The 24419-nt window shown below is 39.0% G+C and overlaps 1 pseudogene; it reads right to left on the bottom strand.

The window, feature by feature from the left end:
- Window positions 1-2721: 2721 nt before the first annotated feature.
- On the bottom strand, window positions 2722-3383 carry LOC149153228 (nicotinamide/nicotinic acid mononucleotide adenylyltransferase pseudogene; annotated as a pseudogene).
- Between the last annotated feature and the right edge of the window lie 21036 nt (window positions 3384-24419).

The following is a 24419-nucleotide window of genomic DNA, read 5'->3' as shown; positions in this document are numbered from 1 at the left end:
GTAAATTTACATCAAGGGTAAATGATGATTAGAAACCAATGTAATTAAATCAAAAATAAAACTTGGAATAAGGAGGATCATAGGAAGAATTAAAATAGAGTACCTTAAAAACTCTACCCTTCCCATTTTGGAAAATACTAGGAAGATTATGTGGTTTAATTAGGAAAAAGGGGAAAGACAAACATAATGGTAAGGATAAAGATTAATCCTAAACTAATTTAAACCTAATTAAGAAAAGGGGAAGGTGAATTAAAATGAGAATAATAAATTAAATTTAGAGAAATGTAGAGAAGCTCCATGTGTCAACAACCAACATAAGAATATCCATCTAGGAGATAACTTGAGTTAAATTAGGGAGTAGATTGGGGATAAAATATTGACTCATTAATTGACTTCAAGTAATGAACACAAATTAAGGAATAAAAGGAGGGAATAAAGAGACAACTAGGAGAAGAAATAGGAATCTTGTTGAGGTGAGGAAAATATTAGTTTTAAATAAAAATTTAAGTAAATAATTTTGGGAGACCCTTGATGTGAGAATGACACATGGGTGGGTGAATAATCAAGCTATTGAATTATAAAAAAATAATTAATTATGCATGACATGACAAGTGTCACCTATGAGGACTCCTATAAAAGAAGGGGCAAGCCATGGAAGAAGGGACTTTTTGGGAACCCAATTGTTGGATGGATGAGATGTTGTGAGAGCAGTGATTACGAAGCTATAGTGAGTTTGGTGAGGTAGAGGATTTAGAGAGGGGACTCTTGAGCCAAGGTGTGCTCTCCTCTACTAGCTAGTGCTTGTCTCCATTGTACAACCCCATTGCAGCTCGGGGGTCCGTGGGGAAGAAGAGTACCCAAGGAGTAGGCTGGGAGGTTAACCGGTGAGTCTTCGCATTCGGATCAAGTGCGTCATCATTCACTCGCGGAGGTGACCAGCTACAAGGGAATACCGGCAACAACAGAGCAAGCGGAGTCTCGCCTTCTGGTGAACAGTACACATGTATTTCATTGCTATTGATCTTAGTTAAACATATGTAAATGTTATGATATGTTTTCCTGAAATGAGTGTCAGGAATGTGTGTGCTAAATAAATTTGAAATTTCAATGCGTTTCTTTTCTGGTTGTAATTGCTGTTAATTAAAAAAAAAAAAAAAATGTAATTAGTCTGAATCGTGGTCCTTACACTTGGTATCAGAGCACAAGTTGAACCCTTGAGGCCTATGGGCCCATGCATGCATAACTAGTTTTGTTTGCTATGTGGGTATTTCTCTAAAATCAAATTACTCAAGTTTAAAAAAAAAAAAAATAATTTGCAATTTAGGAACATTTTAAGAGCTCTATAGTGTATTATGATCCAAATTCATGGACAAAAATGGAGTGGATTTATGTCACAGATCAGAAATAGAGACATCAAGCATTATCCATAGCATTTCAAAACTGAAACACCAGCCCAGTTTAGTTGACACATCTTACAATATGCTAGGATTTGCACTGATTTCAACAATAGACATATGTGACTGGACCCTGGTTTACTTAAAAGCCTCTTAAAAAAAAAAAAAAAAAATTGTTAATTTTACCAAGCTAATTATACAAAACTGTTCCTATTGATATGCGACTCGACTCTGCTTCTACATTGTTTGAAATGGTCTGGCATTCTCTAATATTTTTTATCTGGGCATGAATAAGTCAAATGTAGTTTGTCGCGAGTTAGACGGATGAATCTCCGTCACAGTCTACGTGTCGATTTCTTCTGCAACAATCGCAGAGATTCATATATAGATTATTGTATCGTGAATGGTAAAGAAGTTTCCACGAACTAAGGCTGTTCTTGATCACTTAGAATTGAAAGTTGGGGCGTGTTTAGTCCGGGATCATGCCAACCGGGGTCATGCCAACCTGTGAACGTTATTAGAATCTCAACTTGCCGAATCTTAACTTGTTAATAACATAGGTTCCATTCCCGATCAAAAAAATATATATATAACGGCGAACCAAATGTCTCCATCAAACTCTGAGAGTCAATATCTTGTTTGAAATTCGATACCTAGGTGGTGTAAGGTCTTGAAACTCCTGTCTAACCATGTGTCGAAATTACAAAGTCATGACTGGAGTACTACCTCTTCTGTCATTACTGTTTTACCTATATGGAAAACTAGAAACACGCTAAAATTCAATGATCTGTGTCGGCAGCTCTTGATAAGATGATTTTACAGTAATAAAAAAAAAAAAAAAAAAACTACAAATCAGATTTCGATAGATGCATGACAACGGTTCACTATTTTGGATTTTTCTGTCTGCAGGAATAATACGATGCCTCAGAGAATTCAGAGTATATGAGCTTCTCCAATGAAGGCCAGCATGAGTTAATGTATAGCTTTTAGAATCTAATGCCGCAAATTTAAAATGCAATGCATATCTTTCGACTGACACCTTGGTATTCTGTTTTATTGATCGACATTCTAAAAATCGCTTACAAGAAGCATTCATTCAGTAGAATATGATCAGTTATTTTGTGATATAGTGGAGTACCTGGAAAAATGAAGGCACTGCTTTCCACTATTTGGCATGCATGCTCCACGCTTTTTCGAGTTTCAACAAACAACTTTTCGGTTGGATACAGAGCATCAGTTTCCCACAATAATATCTTGATTTAACTGTATCAGGACCATAATAAAGGAATGCTTTATAAGGCTATAAATGATCATGGACACTGTTCTTCTATTCAAGCTTCACTGCAGAATTACTTGAAAACCACATTTGAGAAATATCACTCTCAAAGATGAGCTTTGCAATGTCCTTTCCTCCTCTAGAAATGCAAACAATACCATGATCTCGACAAATAGCCCTCACCTGCTCAGGGATCCAAACTCCTGGATTCACAAAAGATTCAAGTAGATCTGCCCCAAAGTAGCATGACTCTTAAAGACTCTGTATTCACAAGCCCACTAGCACGCAAGGAAGACTCCACTCTCCTAAGAACTACCAAAGTCCGTTGGTAACTGCTTTGCTTTGCCTCCCCTGGGTCCACCATTATAAATGATGAATCTTCAGATGCAAGCTGACGTAAATTACTTCTATGCTCCGCAGATGCCAGGCCCTTTTTGCCATATGCATCATTGACAGGGGATATGTAACCCCCAAGAACCACATATCCATCTGATAGCAATTGATCCCTAACCAGTTCAAACATGCGCAAGTGCATATAAGTTGGTGGATTGAAACTGCTTGGTAATAGAAGAACCACTTGCATTCGTTTTTGTTCCAAAGGATCTGTTGTGCATTTTGTATTCAGCTGACGAGAAAGTTTTTCCAATGGCAGAGGAACATCCATAGAACCTGAAGTTGCTGCAGCAGTCCCACAACAGTCAGAATTGTCAGATGTTGATTTGAGAAACTTCCACTTCCTCTGACTTGAAGACAACAAAACTTGCCTACTGGGCCACATACCTAAATGAAAAATCTGTTTGAATTAGGAAGAGGACGTCAATTGAAAGCGAATAATGTAACTAATGTCAATGCATCTAATAAACATGACAAGATTCAGTTTAATAATACTGTTGGATATTTACATTGTGGAAACGTGGTTGCCGAACAAGCATGTAGTTATGCTTGAATGTTGGTGCTTCTAGCTTAAATTCAAAATCAGCAGTACAAGGTCTAAGTAATCAAATAATCATGTAGTTATGTTCGAGTCTTGAGTTTTCAAACTGAAATTCAGAACCAATTGTGCAAGGTCAAAGTAGTCAAATTCTAAGGCTATCCGCAGGTCAAACTCAAAATCGAGTAAGCTATTTGCAGGCAATTCAATTGAGGTAGGTTGTCCAGATACATTTCCATGAACGGGTGGGTGCCCAAGTTCGACCCCTGAGGCTTTTCCCCGCTAAAATTCAGATCAATTGCACACGGTCAAAGAATCCAATGGCTATCAATAGGCAATTCAATTGATATAGTTCAAATACATTTCCTGGATCAGCAGATTTTTTTATTTTTTTTTAGCACATCGTTGCACAGCCGATGAAAATTTCTTGCAAACCATATCTTTGAAGTTTGAAGTTACTCTACAGCTGCATTCCTTTGCTGTTGCGAATGTTGGCAGTAGGTCTCCCACCACAGGGGAGCATGCTACAGACAGTTTAAGGCACACAAAGGTAATTTTTGCACATCATTATATTCTTTGGCTGAAATAAACCTCAAGCTGCCTTTAACCAATTATTCAGTTTTTCTTCCTATACTTTCCCCTCAAATTGCTGAATTTTGAGCTTTGCCCCACTGTAAACAGACTTAGCCACACTTGTTTGGAAGGAGTCTTTCAAACCAAGTCACATGCCCCTGCTGTAGGGCTTGAGACTTGCTTCCATCCAAGTGAGTTTTACTTCTGGAGATACATTTTCTTCCTTAATTGGAGGCGTCTTCTTAACTCTTTTGTTCCAGTATTTTTGCGGCCAGAAGGAAAAGAAGAAATATAATGTATTCACTAAAGAGTGACCGAGACAAAATCATTTCAGATTAGAGCCTTGCACTCTGGCACCACCAGCAATATCCACCTGCTCTGCTTAGGCATGTGTCCTCCTGACTACAGCCATTTCCTCCTCTGCCTAATCTACTTGTCTACCCCTACCAGTAAACTAGCTAACAAAAAGAAAACACCCAGTTGTTTTGTTCGAATCGGACTGTGACGATTCATTATGTCAAGGTGTCTTCTGTTCCATCATGGCTGAAACAACAAGATCATTAAATGTTAGCATTTATAATCTGGCCTTAGCAGTTATAGTCGTTTCCTGACTTCAGAAATTGCTAAATGTTCCCAAATGTCAGCCAGAATAACCAAAAGTTTGTGCATACGCACCAACAGTAAAATGAGCTGGGTTATATGATGATTTTGTTCATGAAGTATCACTCAATAATTGTTCAAATATGTTACAGCTTCAATGATAAAAAAAAAAAAAAAAACAAAACAAAAAATTTAACTGATGTATCACTCTCCCTCTCTTGCTTGTCCAACTGACATATCACTCGGTCCAATCAATTGTGTATTCACAGGTTTATCTTAAATAGTTTCGAAATATAAAAGAATGTTATCGAACCCCAAGGCAATAATATTAGATTTAATATTTATTATTGTTATTTATTTATTACTTATTAGGGTACTTTTTTATATATATTTTTAATATAAAAGAACGTTATCCAATAATATTAGATTTGGTATTTATTATTGTGATTTATTAGTTATTATGGTATTTTTTTTAAATTTGGTATTTATTATTGTGATTTATTTATTAGTTATTATGGTATTTTTTTTTAAGGGATTGATTTGATGTTTTGATAAATACTTTTTATAATCTATAAATAATGATTTAGAGAAAGTATTAGTTACTCTGGTATTATCAAAGATATTATAAAAATATAAAGACACTGAAAATGGGTGTCTTTTATAAAAGCAAATAAAAATATGACGTGGGTTTAATATATTTAAAAGGAATGTTGAAATTTATCCGGTTTATTAAATAATTTTAGTATGTGTATGTAAATTTATTTGAAGAGCATATAGTTAATTTAAGATTGACTTCTGTTACATGAAAATGATAGATTTAAAATTGGCTTTTGTTAAATAAAAGGATTCATGTTTATTTGGCAAGAGATTTATCAATAAATAGTGGTGAAACTAGTAAGACACATAGCAATGCTTCAACATAAAAATAAAAATTATGAAAAGTTATGAAAGGAAATATGTTATTTAAAGCATCTAGCGTAATGAATTATTTAGTTGCAATGTATACTTTGTTATAGATTTTTACTTATTAATTATGTGTATCTACCAAGTGAGCTTATAATGAGAACCACTTATTAGCATGGCTTATAAAGACATTAACATATGGTGCAATCCAAGTGTTATAAATGCCCTGAAAGAGGTTTTTAAAGAAATGAGAACAATGAAATTAAAGTCATACTTTAAATTTAAATATTTTGGTCCACAAGACGTAGAGTAGTCAGTTATAAAGGTTAAGATTATTGTTAAGAAATTCCTTGTGTGAGAGGGAATTTGTTCCAAGTGCAGACAAACCATTGTGAAATTTCTCATCAAATATTATGGAATTTTCTTATAAAATGTATTTGTCGTGAACATTATTTTTGTAATCTCACCTTTTGTGAAAAAATTCCTATTGCAAGAGTTCCAAACCCCGAATGAAGACATCCCAATGAAGCAAAAACATTACAAGATATGTTAAGACATATTTTACTAAAATGTGAAGTATTCATACTGAAATTAGAAAACAAAACCATATGACTACTTGTACATTAAGGGAATTATGCCTACCATGAATCTGAGTCATAACAGTGATGAAATGTTGGAATGACAAGAGTACCCTACTGAGAAACTCATGTGTTAGCCAAAGTCGTGCAAATTCTATACTTCTCTCAAACTTGTGTAGTACATTAGTTTCTAGAAATTACTTGCATATATCAGCGTCTAGAAATCTTGATTATAGTATTATAAAATACATACTTACAAATTTGTTGTATACCTCATCCAATATCAATATCAGGTTCTCGAAATCCTCTTGTATACCTTGTCCAATATCAATATCAATGTCTCGAAATCCTCATTATCAATATCAGTTTCGACATCACTTTCTGGAAATCTTGATTTTAATTTTATAAAATACAAGATCACAAATTCTTGGATGCTTCAATCAATATCAGCATCAATGTTTAGATGCCTCAATCAATATCAGCATCCACTTTCCTTTTTGTAGGTTCTCCCATCCATTCAATGAATGAGTATATAGAGGAAAACAATTTTTCTATATGTTTTTCATTTTTCCAAGCTACGCCTTGAAAAATTTTCCCACTCCATTTGATATAGGGAAAAATAGTTCAAAAATTTTTCCCAAATTTTTCCATTCCTTCGGTGTATCTTTGCACCTTTAGGAGCAATTGCTAGTTTGCATATGATTAGGAAGTAGGGTAGCTGGGTTTGAAGGGATGAAGGTTTGGACTACTCATTCATTGCAAGTGATGATTATGTTCTATGTAGTTAACATTTTTATCTCTAGATAGTGTGTACCATTAGGTATCCACTAGAAAGGAGTGGTATGTATTTATTTTTAAGTGCTAATGGTAGTCGTACAACATTGAACTTTCAGAACATGGATCATGAAGGTAAATCAAGTCTCTAAGAAGGTGTAGTAGGCATTGTTAGGTCCCCCTAGCAAGCAGTGGCATATGTTATTTTCAAAGTACTGATTGTAGTTCCTAACAAAATTGAAGATTTAGAACATGGTAAACAAAGGTGGATTACGTCATAGGTGAAATATCAAACAATAATTAACACAATTATTATTGACCATTACAAATATTGAAGTCCAAGCTTAAGGTGGGTAGTTCCTCCTATGAAAAAGGCATAGGCATCCCCTATGAATTTGAGTAAATACAAAATTATTGCTATCTTAATTGCATGATTGAATGAATAAAACTAGAGAGATTTCTCCTAAATTAGTCAATTTGTAAATTGAAGGAAGGTGGGTGTTATTAATTGTTTCTTTAATTAGTTGTGATTTTGATTATGATGATTTTGTTGGAAAAGTTTATGTATGACGCTTCCTTTAACTATTAATTTTAATAATATCTATAATGTATGTTCTGTACATTTATACAAAAAGTGGGTTGCAATGTTCCCCAGATATAGTCCTTCAGTTATAACGGAATTCGTGTTATAGATACCTTGGGAAAATTTTAACCTGCCACCAGAAGGTTGGCAAGAGTTTCAGGAAGGGTTCCTGAGATTAGGTGTCGCCGTTTCTCCTTTATGTTCTAAGGACTTCGGGACGAAGTCCATTGTTAAGAGGGGGTGTATGTAGTGCCCACTCTAGTTTCCTGACCCTGATACGACATTATCTTAGACACTCTATTCTTCGAGGACCTCAGATTGAGGATCTGGACCCATGACACTATTATTAGCGATTGAGATATTCATGGTTGTGATGTTTATGAATGCTTTCCATTGATATTATGGTAGCATGAATGGTTATGTATCTTATCTATCAGTATTCTGATGATTGCAATATTAATAGTTAAGTTGGTCTCTATTTGAAATTATGATGAGGGTAGTAGAGAATATCTATGCGCTCTACTAAAAGCATAATGAGGATAAATTTTATGGATAGGTATATTTCTACGATGTTATGATGTTGATAGCTTAATGAATATGTATGTCTCCATTGATGATTATTGATGATAGCCATGAGGGATGTGTCCCCTATGTTACCTACTTCCTTTAGTTCAGACTTACAATGGACAATGATGTGAATGACCAAGAATTGTTAATAATGCTATTATGATAATTGACTAACATTGAGAAACCGTGTTACTGATGATTATTGAGTATGGCAGGGAACCATCAGAGGCACTCGCATATGACGAGTTGATGACACCTGGTTTGACGAAAATTCATATTATTTTATCTTTGAAAGTCTAAGTCGATCTTAGAATCTGCCATATATGTTTAACTATATTCTGATGCTATATTAATGGTTGCAGGCACGGATTAGTTGCTTGACCGAATGACTCACATATGGGTGATGGGGTTGTACAAGTGGATGGAACTACATGGGAGGGGTGGGATAGAGTCCCTGATCCCACCCACTAGCACTCCCGCCGTGACTTGGGCTGGAAGGGTTGAACCACCTTCGCCTTGAAGATCACGATGCCATGAGGGCAGGTCCCAAAGTTGGGTCGCTCATGAGTACTTTATCGGGGGGCGCGCATCAAGGCGGATTCCTTGATCCCCGACACCATTAGTCTCACTATAGCAGGCAACATAAGAGATGATAGTGGTCTATGACGTTGCACTATATTTTCCCCTCGTAATCACTGGATGCTTGAAGGGCAAGTGGTGTGGCACTCTTGGAACTTCAGGGGAATTTCTTGAAGGGCACGACCAACTTGGCACCCTTGGCATCACAAATAAACTATTAGGTGTGGCACCCTTGGAACTTCTAGGGAAGTTCTTGAAGGGCACAACCAAACTGGCACCCTTGACATCACAAATAAACTATTAGGTGTGGCACCCTTGGAACTTCTAGGGAAGTTCTTGAAGGGCACAACCAAACTGGCACCCTTGACATCACAAATAAGCTATTAGGTGTGGCACCCTTGGAACTTCTAGGGAAGTTCTTAAAGGGCACAACCAAACTTGGCATCCTTGGAATCATTAAAAATAAATAATAATAAATAAATATAAGCAAGGAATGAAAACTAGGTAAATTTACATCAAGGGTAAATGATGATTAGAAACCAATGTAATTAAATCAAAAAATAAAACTTGGAATAAGGAGGATCATAGGAAGAATTAAAATAGAGTACCTTAAAAAATCTACCCTTCCCATTTTGGAAAATACTAGGAAGGTTATGTGGTTTAATTAGGAAAAAGGGGAAAGACAAACATAATGGTAAGGATAAAGATTAATCCTAAACTAATTTAAACCTAATTAAGAAAAGGGGAAGGTGAATTAAAATGAGAATAATAAATTAAATTTAGAGAAATGTAGAGAAGCTCCATGTGTCAACAACCAACATAAGAATATCCATCTAGGAGATAACCTGAGTTAAATTAGGGAGTAGATTGGAGATAAAATCTTGACTCATTAATTGACTTCAAGTAATGAACACAAATTAAGGAATAAAAGGAGGGAATAAAGAGACAACTAGGAGAAGAAATAGGAATCTTGTTGAGGTGAAGAAAATATTAGTTTTAAATAAAAATTTAAGTAAATAATTTTGGGAGACCCTTGATGTGAGAATGACACATGGGTGGGTGAATAATCAAGCTATTGAATTATAAAAAAAAAATTAATTATGCATGACATGACAAGTGTCACCTATGAGGACTCCTATAAAAGAAGGGGCAAGCCATGGAAGAAGGGACTTTTTGGGAACCCAATTGTTGGATGGATGAGATGTTGTGAGAGCAGTGATTACGAAGCTATAGTGAGTTTGGTGAGGTAGAGGATTTAGAGAGGGGACTCTTGAGCCAAGGTGTGCTCTCCTCTACTAGCTAGTGCTTGTCTCCATTGTACAACCCCATTGCAGCTCGGGGGTCCGCGGGGAAGAAGAGTACCCAAGGAGTAGGCTGGGAGGTTAACCGGTGAGTCTTCGCATTCGAATCAAGTGCGTCATCATTCACTCGCGGAGGTGACCAGCTATAAGGGAATACCAGCAACAACAGAGCAAGCAGAGTCTCGCCTTCTGGGGAACGGTACACATGTATTTCATTGCTATTGATCTTAGTTAAAAATATGTAAATGTTATGATATGTTTTCCTGAAATGAGTGTCAGGAATGTGTGTGCTAAATAAATTTGAAATTTCAATGCGTTTCTTTTCTGGTTGTAATTGCTGTTAATTAAAAAAAAAAAAAAAAAAATCTGTAATTAGTCTGAATTGTGGTCCTTACACCTGTAATATCTTAATTTCCTTTTTCCCTCTAACACTTTATTGCAAAAAAAATTCTCAAATTTTGATGCAATACTCTTAATATTTGTTATTCTACAATATGATCTCTTTGTTTATTCCTTAATGGTTTAGCCAATAATAAGTATCCTTATGCTATCTTCAGTTGAGTCGAAGGTGGTTTTGGCTAAATTTTGAAGCAGTTTTAGGAAGCCTCTTATCTTCCATATTGTTTAATTTGTTTTACTATATTAGATACCTAGTCATAGCCATGTTCTCAATGGGGGAAATGCTCACTTCGACGAGGAGGATATGATAGGGTGTATTTGATTTAATTTTAAAATAAGGTTATTACATGATTTTGTTTATATTTTATATTTATCCATGGCTATCTAGAAATACTACATCCCTAAACCTTGCACCCATATAAAATAACAAGGGTAACGAGTGTCTTAGAGAGGGTTTGTTTTTTTTTAAATCCCAAATCTGAAAATTTGTTGTTTTGTAATTATTTTCAAACCCATAATTAGTTTTCCACCTTCCATGTATCCTTTTCTCAATGTAATAATTCCAGTTGAACTTGTGATGGATAACGATTACAATATATTTTCATGAAGGCACTTCCTCCATGCTTTTGTTGTCGTATACAAAAGTATCATATGTAATGTTTTTTGATTCAATTATCATATTGGAGGAGAAGTCCTAGAGGATTCTTATTTTCTTGCAAATATCATTAGAAATCATCACATAAGAATAATATCATCAAACTAAAGAATAAGAGTGATGGTTACACTTGTAAGAGTTAGGCCAACATAACTTGATTCTTACAAACAACCTTCTAACTTGTCAATGTATTTGCCAAAAATGGTATGGGACAAGGGGGAACCTTGCTTCACTATGATATTGTAGTTAATTTCTTCCAACTAACCCTTAGTGTTTCCAAAATTAGTAATAAAATTATCATAAAGCCTTGTCACATCATCCCTCAACTCATAAGGAACCTCTATCTCTTCCAACCTATTCCAAAGGTTTGTGGTGGGCCCCAGTATTGCAGCAATAATGTTGCAACTCATGGCACTCCCTTCTTTAATTTTATCAACCTGGTAGTTCGTAACAAACTTGGAAGCGACGGTGCTATATGTACAAGTACTAGCTCTTGCTGCCACTGTCACTTGATCAGCTGGCACAAGTCCACTAGGAGATTAAGCCAACTTCTATGAGCTCTTAGAAGAAGCTTTTAAATTATGGATGAAAGCTAACTCAAAGGAGGATAATCTACTTGCAGAAAGAAACTAAAAAGTTGAATGGAAATGCAAACCATAGAAAACCCTATTTTTACCAACTAGCCCTACTGATGCAAGAAAAAGGATGAAAGCTACTGAAAAAGATGCCATTGATTCTTTGGAAGGTTAAGTGCATGTGTCTAAGCTACTTCTGAAGTGAAATCTGAAAAGAAACATCTTTTTGTATTTTTGAGTAAGTTGTCAAAATTATTATGCATGTGCTTTGACTATTTTTTTTGTGCAGAGGTTGATCGGTGAAAGGAAATGCTTGCAGGAGGTTGGGAAGGTGAGAAGAGGGCCTAAGGGGTCCCTAGCACCCTTCTAGAGAGTTTCACAGTGATCAGATCTCAAGAAACCACTTTCGTGAGCTTCTACAGGAAGTCTGCAGGGGTTCTACAGGATGTACTATAGCTTCTACAGGAAGAGCCGAGAGAGGATTTTTGAGGGTTTATGGAGGAAAAACCAGTGAAGAAGTGGGTATGGAGGTGAGATAAGTGTGTGAGGAGGTCTAGGACTTGGGGATTGAGGATGAAGAGTGGTTAAGGCGATTGGGTTTGTTCGAAGATAGGAGAAGTAATGTTGCACAAGAATGTAGGGCTTAGGGCAAAGTGAGAAAATGTGGCGGATGAAAGGCAAGAATTTGAGTTAGAGGATGAAGCAAGTTGCATTGACGGGATAAGGGTAGGAGAGGAGGTATCACAGGTGTTCTGCACGTTATTTTCCAAGACTAACCAACAAAGACTAAGAAAACCAAAGATCTAACTACTTTAACCTAATTTGACCTAGAAACCATAAGCATGATGAACATAAGTTTAGTGGCAGCAAATCATGTAAATCAACTATGGAAACCAAGCAAGAATGGATCTAAGCATGTAATCACAACTGGTACTAACTTTTGCAACTAAGAATCTAACACTAGAAATTGCATGAAGAAGTAAGAACAGTGTTTTTATGGCAGCAAGGACACCTTGGTCTCAGCTCATGGTCCTGAGGAGGGAGAGGGGAGATCAAGGGTTGCTTGATGGCCTTTTTCGAAGATCTTTTCTGCTACCAACCTATCAAATCAACCTGAACATGAAAATCTATTTCAATCAGCAAAAGCAACCTAAATAACAAAACAATATTTTAACCTAAATAACAGATTTTATTCTAAGAATGCAGCAAAGACACATCAAAGTACACAAAGGAGGTACTGGGAACTTGAGTTGGGCCCAACCCCAAGAGCTATAGCCTCCTAAGGAAGATTAGAGCTGGTGCAAAGCTGGATTCATCTTTATTGAGCAAGAAATAATAGTTACATCCCAAAAACTGTCCACAAGAAAAAGCTTGAAAATGTGTTGAAATGCAAAGCTAACCTACTGCTAAAAAAAGACTAAAAAATGACTAAAATCAAACTGCCAACTAGCTAACTGAAATGAGGCCCTAAGCCTTCTTATTTATACAAATTGAGGACCCCAACAGTCCTCCTAAACTTTAGGGACTCGGCTGCCAAAACTTGCAGTTAACAACAACTTTACTAGCCCTTGCTCGACTGCCCTTGTGGTAATCAATGTGGTGGCCCTTGAACTCTGAGCTAGTGGTGGAGAATTCAAGGTAAGAGCTCATAAATGAAGGGTACACCTTCCTACAAATCCTCTCCACGAATTTGGCTGCCAAGTGCTCATTTAAACCTTTGATTTTGTCTCAAAATTGACTAAAAATCTGCATAAAGCACACATTAGACTTGTTGGCATAATGACTAACCCAATTCACTCTATTAGCATAAATATAATAAAAAACATGCAATAAACTAATGAGATTGGTGGATTAATTCGAATTAGGAGGCTGAATGAGCCCATATAATTACTCATTTCTGGGGCTCATCATCACCCCCCTACTGAAAGTGTTGCTCATCCTCTGAGCAACCAATATATCTCTTCATATTTGATTACTTTGACTACCTCTCTCACATCCCAGGCTTCTAAGGTGATGTCCTCTTGTCGGTCATGAAACCCCGCTTTTCTCTCTACTTCCTCTCACTGCCTGTGCTCCTTTTCTTGTAGCAGTTTTGTTAAAGCCTCAACCTCAGCCTGCAGCTTGTCTTCTCTCTGTTGTTCATCAAATGTTTCCTTATCTACTGGAGGCCCTTCTTGCTATTGTTGTTCTGCCAAAATGGAGGGTCTATCTTTGTTATGATTTCCCTATAGCTGTAACTGCTATTTCAGAAGCTCATTCTCCTCCTGTACTTTGTCTCTTTCAGCTTAGCCAGAGTTTCCTGTAGAACCATCTCAGCTTCCTGTAGAGCTGTCTTTGAGTCCATCCTTTCAATCCTTTCTCTCCAGGTGGATGTTTTCGGGCTCCCTCGTTCATAGGTGATGGATATCTTTGGGGGAGACTCCTCCTTTTGTTTAGTTGTGGCGTCCTCAATGATAATTAGCTCTTTTGACTGTGGTTGGGGTCTGCCCACTTTTATCCGTATGATCCTTCTTGCTTTAAAGTACATGGATGTTTCCCTTTTTCGCTTCCCTTTTTGTTTTGGAGATTTTCTTAGGGCAACAAGCACAGTTGCTGCCTCCCTAGTCAATATCTCAGGTGATTTCTCCTCTTGCTACTCTTTTTCCCTGCTTTCTATAGAAATCCCTGTGCCTGTTTCTGCCTGTTTTACTGACTGTGTTTTTCTCCTTTTGTTTATGTGTGGTTGCTTTGGCTATGACACTCTTCAGTGGACTTTTTCAGTCCTCTCGGCTCTACTCTGCAATTGTTTTTCCCTGGGTGTTTGTGCCGTTGTCTGCACCTCTGTTTTAGGCTTAGAAACCTGGCCCATTTCTCCTTTTCCTCTATGTTCTTGCTGTGCCTGGATGTCTTGCAGTTTTTCACCATCAGTTTTCTCACCTTTTTCAATGTGTTCTTCTTCCTCACTTCTGGATGGGGTGATATCTTCGGCCAAAACTCTGATATTGTTGTCCCTAGACATGTTTGGAAGATATCCCATGATATGGGGACAGTGTAGGTGTGCAGGGCATCTTCTACTAATAATTTGATGAGCCCATGATGGGCCATCTGGTCTAGAATCCCTTCATTCATTTTTGTCCCACATTCAACCAATGACTAAAGAAGAAAATAGGGAACGCTGGTTTCAAGACTGCTGTGACTCAACTCTCAGCTATCTGGTTATGAAAGGAAGAGTTTTGCTTCTCTAGACAGAGGACAGAGACCAAGTTTTCTTCTCAGGACACATTCTAATATGCAAATTTTAAAATTTTCATCCACAGGTTGGCTCTCACAGTTGCATATGCCTTCCCTATAAGAGAATTTTAGAAACAAGAGACGTGGAGAAGAATTTTGATGCAGAAAAACTGGGACACTCAGTGCAATACACAGGCACACATTTTACTCCCAATACACAGGCAGATTTTCACTGATTTTCCAATCTGATGCCATGTTTAATTCACCACCTTGCACAAAAAGAACATGCATAGAGGGGATTCTTCGAGCCTACCTCGTCTGGAGCTCCGAATTCAATGGAAATTCTGGGTTTTCCTTCCGCAGAGCTGTTCTCTGCCTTTCCTGTAGACGCCTTCCTATAGACGGCTCTCATTTCCTGTAGAACGAAACAATGCTCCTTGTAGAATGCCGACAAGCAGGAGGGTTTTGAAAAATGGCCGAGAAAGATTGGTTTGCTGCTATGGAGGTGGTATGGAGCTTGTTGCAGCTACAAGGACGATGATAAACTGGAAACAACGAAGGTGAGAGTTCGATTGGCTGTTTATGGAGACTTCCGTTGATGGAGGGTGAGCTGGCCAAGTGCATGTTGGCCCCATGCAGACCATTTAAATAGCCACCACTAATCACATCCATCACGTTCACTAGACTGTTTGTTCTCCACCTGTAATCACGTCCATCAATCACGCTGGAGTTTTACTACCTGTTTTCAATTTTCTTCCTGAGATGGTTGAGCACATGTGTCGTGTTCACCCACCAAGCACTATTTGAACTGGATGAGGGTGGCCAGTTAGCTGGCCACCGATTTTTTTAATCACAACCATCTCATTGTTCACGCAGTTCTCAAATTACATTCATGCAATAGAGGAACGAGTTTAGTCACGTACCTAGAAGTCGAATGCATTTGTTGTGAGGCGTTGTGGCCTTTCCTTCTGCTGCATGCATTTGTTTCTGTGGATGCATGCTGGTTTGGTTGCTAATACATGGCTATTTTCCTTGTGCAGGTATCCTCTGGCCAGATCTAAGCTACAGGAATCTGTTTCCACGTTCAGATTTGCACCCTCATGCTGCTGATGTTGGATTTTTGCAGGACAGCGACTTGTTTTCTCCATAGCTCCCAAACGCTAGATCGGATTGACCTAAAACTTTCTGAGCATGTTTCTATCATCATTATGCACCTCCCATAGCAAAATTATGGTCAATGGATGCACAGATATCGAGAAAAACTAAAAATGGTTGAAGATTACAGGGGTCAATTTCTTGGAAACCGTGCATCAGAATCGGCTGAAACTGCTTGGGTAGGTTACTATCACCCATATGCATCTCCCCATGAAACAGGTTTTGAAATGGATGCACGGATATGGAGAAAATGCAAAAATGGCTGACGGTGATGGAGGCTGATTTCTTGGAAACCGTGCACTGGAATTGGCTGAAATTGCTCGGGCATGTTGCCATCGTCCCTATACAACTCCCCCTGTAACATTTTTGTAAATGGATGCACGGTTTTCAAGTTAGGGAAAAAACAAATTTCAGCACTATGCATTTTTGCTTCCAAGCATTCTGCAGTTTTTTGCATGGTAAGAAAAAATGAGCTTGGGCTGTGATGCAGGCATGGAAATGATGGAGGAGAGGTTTGAGGATTGTAGGAGGACTTATGAACCCTTTAGGAAGCTATCATGTTCGCCAAACTCCCTTTTTGAAATCCATTTCTAGCTTCCTGTAATTTCTACAGGAACTTCCTGTAGAACACAGTTTTTAGGAAAGAAGCACAATGAGATGGAAAAAATAATGGAGAAGGGTGAGGGATGGAAACATGGATGTTTTCAGGCCTCATGGACATATTCCCAGCCTTCGGGTCCTATTCAGATTTCAATTTTGGCTTGTTTGTAGGCTTCATATAGAAGACACAGAACTTCTTGTAGAAGGCACAAAACTTCCTTTGTCTTTGTTTTGAGCGATCCTCCTAACCTGCAATGTCCTTGCTACAACCTGCAATTATTCAATGGAAATTAGGTTTATTTTTCTTTTTCTTTTTCTATTTTTTTTTTGAAAACAACTAGGGCACCTCATGGAGGTTTTCACCCTAATTGCCTACCTTGGGCGCCTCCAAGGGAGGTTTTCACTCAGGGATCTTATTCTCTTTTTATTTTCTCTTCTTTCCAACCCATTGACCACCTCATGGAGGTTTTCAATCAATGAGCCAATCTAAAGCACCTCTGAGGAGGTTTTCACCTTATATTTTTATTTTCTTCTTATTTTCATTTTTTTCTTTTTCTTTTTTCTTTTTATCCTACCCTACCTTACTTGAAAAACAAAATCATTTTCAAGTATAAGAATACTTCCAATGGAGCCATGTGCACATCGAGATTAGAGACAAAATGATGTGGAGGCTTGAAATGCATGCTTTGACAGCTATTCGGATTTCAGAGACCAAATGATTTGACTTTGAAGGGATCAAACATAGCTGAGGAAGAGAGTACTGCTGCAACTTAGTGACCATCTGGAACCATATCTCAATATAGCTCTGATATCCTTGGTCCTTTTGCTGATCTGGATCATTCTCCATATCTTCTTCTATCATGACCTTCACATCTTCCTCTTTTTGCTAATTTTTCTCTTCAATACATGGAAGATTTGATGGTAACCACGAGGGAATTCTCTCGATCTCAGATTTTGATGCCTTCTCTTCATCAAGTGCAGCTCATGGTTCTTTGATCTTTTCTTTTGAATATCCTTCTGCTAGATGTGGTCCTTCAATGCTTTCAATATAGTCTCTTTTTTGCAATAATCTTCCTGAGCTACGATGAATATCATTGAGCTCAAGAGGAGTCGTTTGGACATGTTGTGCCTCAGCTTTGCAATTGGGTTGAGCTATTCCAATGTACAGGTTTGGAAATGGTGGTACGGTTAGTTGAGTGGGGGTGTATATTTGAGATGGATGTGAATGGGGTTGTGGTTGGGCAGGTGATGGAGGCAAAGGAGCGGGAGGAGAGTTGTACTGGGGCCTCCATTCCTGATGAGGTGCATTCCACTGAGGTTGTGGCTGAGCATAGGGGTGAAATGGATGAGTAGCTGGTTGAGCATGATATTGAAGAGGATATGACCAAGGAGGGGGTGTGGACCAGGAAGGATGAGCAGGGGGACCCTAAGAAGGCATGGAAGTGGTTTGATAGGGGTCGTAATAGGTTTGGGATGTCCCTTGCATTCCTTGCTGGTAAGGTATGGGTCCATTTGACCTCCTTTGGTTCATATGATAGAGTGGTTCAGTGGCTCCTTTGGCCCTCTGATATGAAGCTTTAATTCTGGGAAAGGAGGGGCACTGATTCGTAGGATGGTCTCTTTCACAGCCAAAACACACTTCTATGGAGTGCAATGGACATTCGTTCCTAAGATGCTTTCTAGTGCACCTGGAACAAAAGATGGCCAAATCCCTCTTGGCTTCCTCTTGCTTCCTTTGGATCTGCAAGGTATCCAGTTGCATGGCAAGAAACTGCCTCATCTCGCTATTGAAATCTTCCATCTGATTTGCAAATTCATTTTTGGATAGGGTACTGCTCCCAATATTTCTGCCTGTAGCCCTTTGCTCCAGGGGAATGTTTCCTTCTTCTTCTCCCCTAGAGGTTCTTAAAATATGTCTTGATGTCCACCTAGGGGTTGTTCTTACTCACAACCATCGAAGAAGGGAGAAGGTTGGCTGTGTGAAGCAGTGGGGGGTGTTGTGCAAACATTTTTCTGACTTATCTCTACTCCTACAAGGCATGAAATGAAATCTTTTTCGTTGATTTTTGGTTTTTTTTTTTTTTGCTTGTACCTGCAAAACTAAAATAGATTGAACTGCAACTAACTAAAATCTGTCTTGTTGAAATGAAAATGCGGAATTGAAATGAAAGCGGGAAAGGACTAATCTATTTTACTGAAATGAAATTGTAGGAATGAAATGCTAAGCTACGCTTGCAAAATTGAAATTGTGGAATTGAAATGCTATTCTACGCTTACAGAATTGAAATGCTAATCTATGAAAGCGGGAAATGTCTAATATACTTTTGCGGAAATGAAATTTTAGAATGGAAATGAAACAATCTACTCTACGCTTGCTGAAATAAACTACTTAGTAGAAGGTTGTAGTAGAAAATAGAAGAAAAGCAGCAATCACCAATACTCTGACGCTTACCCGGCAATGGCGCCAAAAAGAATGGTGGGCCCCAGTATTGCAACAATAATGCTGCAACTCCTGGCACTCACTTCTTTAATTTTATCAACCCGGTAGTTCGTAACAAACTTGGAAGCGACGGTGCTATATGCACAAGTACTAGCTCTTGCTGCAACTGTCACTTGATCAGCTGGCACAAGTCCAATACGAGCTTAAGCCAACTTCTATGAGCTCTTAGAAGAAGCTTTTAACTGATGGATGTGTTAGCACTTGAAATTTCACCTCAGGCTGAAAAGGCAAATCTTAAAGCTACATCAAACCATTCAGCCTCGTAGCTAGCCCTACGGGGCAGGAGAAGGCTCTCTCCGATCAATCTCGGTAAATTTTCAATAGGAAGAGATGACCAATCAAGGTAACACTGATATTAGGCTAGTAAACTGATTTGAAGGTTGATTTGGGGGTTTTTTGGGTTTTTTGGTGGCAAATTGAGGAACTGCAATTTAGGGTGCGGGGATTGGACACAGTTTCTGCAGGGGGGTCTTTGGGGCAAGGTAGGAACCTGTATTGATGTCTTTAGCTGAAGTGGATGATTAGGAAGAAAGAAAAGAAGGCTAAAGAGAGCAAACAATAGATTTGAATTCTCTTTAGACAACAGAAAACATAGAAATTAAACAAATTTAAAAGTAGAGCATGGCAAGCATGAATTCTGACTTTATCACTTCATTTGTTTAATATGCAGCAGTATAGAAAGGAAATGAATCACATAACAAAGCTTACAATAACATGAAGAAACACACCATCAACACCTGAGTCCACATGAATCCCAAAGATGACTGCAAAACCCTGGTCTTCCTTAGCCAAAATTGCAGAGATACAGTGAAAATATACAATGATAGCTTATCCCTCAAGAGTCCAACCATGAAAATGAGCATGAAAGTACATAATATAGATGATCTAACCTCTTTCCCTGCCTCCATGGGTCGAGCTCACTATCCTAGGAGCTGTTTGAACAACTTCTAAACTAAGCACTACAAAATAGGCAGTCAAAACAACTTGCCTCTAAAAACTTGGAAACCAGTTCATACAGTCAATTTTACCCTTTTACATGAGAGAAACTTCTAGAAGAGTAAAAAAAGAGTAAAAGTACCCAAAAAGTGCCACAAGTACAGTCAAAAGGACCACCATCGACCTCAGCAAGTCAAACTGGAGCTAAACTGCAAATTCTGGGCTGAACTGGTCAAATCTGGCAAAGTTCCCTCAATGGGTCGCGTACATCCAACTCAACGGGTCGCGCACTTTGGAGCCCTGTTTGGAGGCCTTCCCGGTGTCAGAATGAGGTGCAGGATAGCTCGTTGGAAAGGTCTCTGAGTCTACTTTCCAACCCAACCAGAATTTTTGGATTTGGAGGTCATTTGCCCAGTCAAAAGTCAATTCTCCCAAGACTACTTCTGCAGCTCAAAAAAGGGGCAGAAAGTCAAAATTTGACTGTATTTTGACCTTTTGGAGGCCCAAAACTCCATGAAAACTCAAGGTAATGCATGGGCATATGTAACTTTGCATGAAAAATCCAAAAATGCTGAGTTTTCGCAAAACGGAGCTACGATGACAAAGGGTCTCACCGGGGGTGAGACCCGTTGAGAAGCCAAAACCTGTAAATTGCCCAAAAATGCCAAAAATGAGCCAAAACTTCCAAAAAAATTTGTGCTTGGTGCTGTGAAGAGGCTAGTGAGTGTCATGATGAGTGAGAGAAGCCTCGGCCAAGATGCAGAGGGGGTTGGTCTTCTTCTTCCTCTTAAGAGCCTCGGTCAACCTTCTTTGGAATATTTTCATCTTTGCTGCCCAATAGTGGTTTTTCATGTTCCTCAGCAGCTTTTTCTCTTGGTTGGCCTTAGCCAACAGCCTCTCCAAGTGGGCATTCTCCTGAATAAGCAAAGACTCCCGGTCAACAGGCAATGGATCACCAGGCCTCCTACGGTTTAGGACTCGATCACTACGAATCCTCCAAATCTCATCAAGTGCCTTCTCCTCCTCCAGATGTGTGTTCCGCTGCTCTAGATATGTGATGGTCCATTGGGCACCCTCAAGTCTCCGCTGCAAAATATCATTCTCGGCCCTGAGCTGCTGAATGATCTCCTTTGCCTCTTGGCTAGGAGAACTGACCTCAAGATCGATCACTGGATCCTCATGAACCATGGGCTCTTTGCCCCTCTGCAATACCTGTGCTGGCGAAGAAAGCGAGGCCCCTTCCACCTGCTATGGAGATAACACCCGCTGCTCTGAAGATGAAGGCGAGACCCCTTCCACCTGCTGTGGAGATAGTACTCGCCTAACTGCTGCAAATAAGGCCCTTGGGCCTTTCTGATAGGTGACCATAGGAGTGGAGCTGACATGTCGGGTGATGGGAGGATCAGGCTGCTGAGATGGTCCTCCCTCCTCATGAATAGCCTCCTGATGTGGCTGAGGTGGCACTGTGAAAAACTCACGGGAGATGAACTCCTCCCATGAGATACCCTGCTGTGTCAACTGATGCAAAACTATGAGCTGAATCAAACCATAGTGACAAAGGCTCCTGTACTGCTGGGCCGGGGTCTTCCTCTGCAACATGGGTACCATCCTCTGAATGTTCTGAAACAGGAAGATCGGGAGGTTCATCATCCTCACCCGGGTGAAATGCATCAACAGGCGAATGTGATATGAATACACCTGTGAAAATCTGCCCTCACATGTGAAGTAATGCATGATGAGTCTCATGAGGGGGGCATACTCACTGCGAAGAAACCTGAATGGGAAAACACCCGTCAATAGTTTCACAAATGATGGCCGGACATAGGGCTCAAAGTGAACAAAATCAAGTAGTCTGCGCTTAGACCACACCTCACCCACATTCGGTATACCTGTAGCCTCTGAGATCACCTCGGGTGTCAATATGAAATTCACCCCTGCAAGAGTGACATGTCCATCATGGAGGTGTAAGACAAACAAGTGGGCCAACTCTCTATGATGTTGAATCTGAGAGAGCCTCTCACAAAACTGATAGCATGACATGTACTGGAAACAACTCAGTGCCAAAGGACAAGCCTGTAACTCTGCCAATGAAGTAGGCTCCTCCCTCTTATGGTGACCTCCCTTACCCCCTCTACGAGGCCTCCTTTGTTCCTCAATCTCTGTAGATGATGAGTGGTCATCACCTTGCTCATAAGTCTCGGTATCTGACATGGTTTTGGAGCAAGGTGGGCAAACTGAAGGACAAATTGAACTGCTGCCTTTGCCTGCAAAAGTACTGAACTCTATGCTGTTTCAAGGGGAAAAACATAAGGGGAATGTTAGGGGAGGGAACTTCTTAACAAGGAATGGGAATATATGATAATAACAGGGAATTTTCAAGGGAAACTTTACAAATTGTCATGCATATAGGAACAATTTTAACATTGGGAAATCATTTGCAAAGAACATCTCATATGGGACAAAACATGTATGATAATGAACATGTAAGGGGATACATATATCAATAGGGGCATAGCGACACCATACACCAAATTTGCTTGTAGGAGTTCATGTGTGTCATAAGGCAAATTTTGCTCTTTTTTCTGTTCTTAAGGAGTACATGCACATTAAGGAGTACATACACATTATTTTCACATCAAGGGAAAGGGTTCATGTACAAGGGGATGTTAAGGGTATATAGGGGTTATGTACATGCCTTTAGATATACAGCACATTAAATTCACATGACTCTCTTCTTTCTTTACAAATGTATCTTTTCTTTTTGTTTTATTTTTTGCATGTGTATGGTAGAGGGAATTAGGGTTTTGAGTGCTTGTGAGAGGGGTAGGGTTTATAGCTTAGGGATGGGGGAAAAAATCAACATTTTATGTACAAATCAAATGGGACAGAGATGCAAGCATGACTATGAATGAAAGAGGGGAAGAAGGAAGGGATCAAATGGGACAAAAACACTTGAAACAGTCACAAAACCCTAGCATTTCACAAACATTAGCAAACAGCCACATTAATCCATTCATTTGCAAATTTAGAAGATAAAATCATGACACACATCATTATTTTCACCACCAATATCAACAACCATGGATTGAGTGCCTACCTCGACCGATTGAGTAAATTTGAAGAGGAGTAAGGGAATTTGTTTGAAGTTTTGGAAGCTGGCAGCTGAACGGGTCGCGCACAGCCCTGGACGGGTCGCGCACAGCCCAACGGGTCGCGCCCGTTATGTTTTTGCACTGCCGGAGACTGCTGGACGGGTCGCGCACCGCCCAACAGGTCGCGCACGAGCCTGGACGGGTCGCGCACCTGCAAACTGCCCGAAACCCTTGGAATTTTGCCTCCTTCGCCTTTCACTCTCTCACAATCTCACTTGCAAACTTGAAATGCATAATAAGAGTGAAAGGAGGGAACATCACCTTTTATAATCTCACTTTGAAAAAATTTCATCCAAAAACCCACTTTATAAAGTCTATTTTGACACTTTTAAAAAACACTGATTTTCTTGGTTTCCTTTATCCTGAAGTTGACTTTTTGAGTGCTTTGACCTGATTCTTTTTGCAGGGAGATCATCTGAAGGACTGTAGCAAGGGGACCAGGGTTGTTGCTGCCTTTTTGAAGACTTCTTGGAAACTTATTCTTTTTACAAAATTTATCATGACCTTGGCTTTAAAAACAGGGTTTTTAAATCCAAGGTTAAAAATGAACTATACATGATGAAAATTTCAAAGGAACATGTTTACCATCCTTCCTCTGGCTTGCTGGTCACTCAAGGACTTTCAGAGACATGACCTTGCTAAGACAACTGACCAAAACCCTAGACCTGGAATTTTGACATTAAGACCAAACAAGAGCAGCTTGACAAACTCAATGACCTGATATGACCTGATCCAGCAAAGCCAAGAGGGATATAAATAGACCAGCTCCTCCATCAGGGTTATGGCATGCCTAACGGGATGCAAATTTTGACACTGATGAGACACCTACTAATGCAAATGCAAAGAGTTTTGATCACTGATGGAGGGCTTTCAAGACCGACACTAACATTGGCTCCAATGGGGATGGTAGCTCCTTGGAGGTACCAAGAACCTTAGACATTTGGGAGAGCAGACCAGTGCTTTTATCATTGGGCAATGGAGTCAAATTATTTCACCTGTGACCAACTTGAAAACAACTTTATTTGACTTAGACAATTGACTGAAATTCAAAACTATCTTGGACACTAACTCACTAACTCTATACAGAAAATGAACTGACATGAAACAACTTGTAAAACTCACACCAACTAATCACCATTTTCAGAATTATAGCCTTCACCGCGGGCCCCAAACTGAAG

This window comes from Pinus tabuliformis, chromosome 9 (genome assembly GCF_031772625.1).
Source record: "Pinus tabuliformis cultivar Carrire ecotype Pingquan chromosome 9, CPIR1, whole genome shotgun sequence".
NCBI lineage: Eukaryota > Viridiplantae > Streptophyta > Pinopsida > Pinales > Pinaceae > Pinus > Pinus tabuliformis.
The sequence above is the reverse complement of the archived record's forward strand: the minus strand, read 5'-3'. Positions and strand labels throughout refer to the sequence as shown.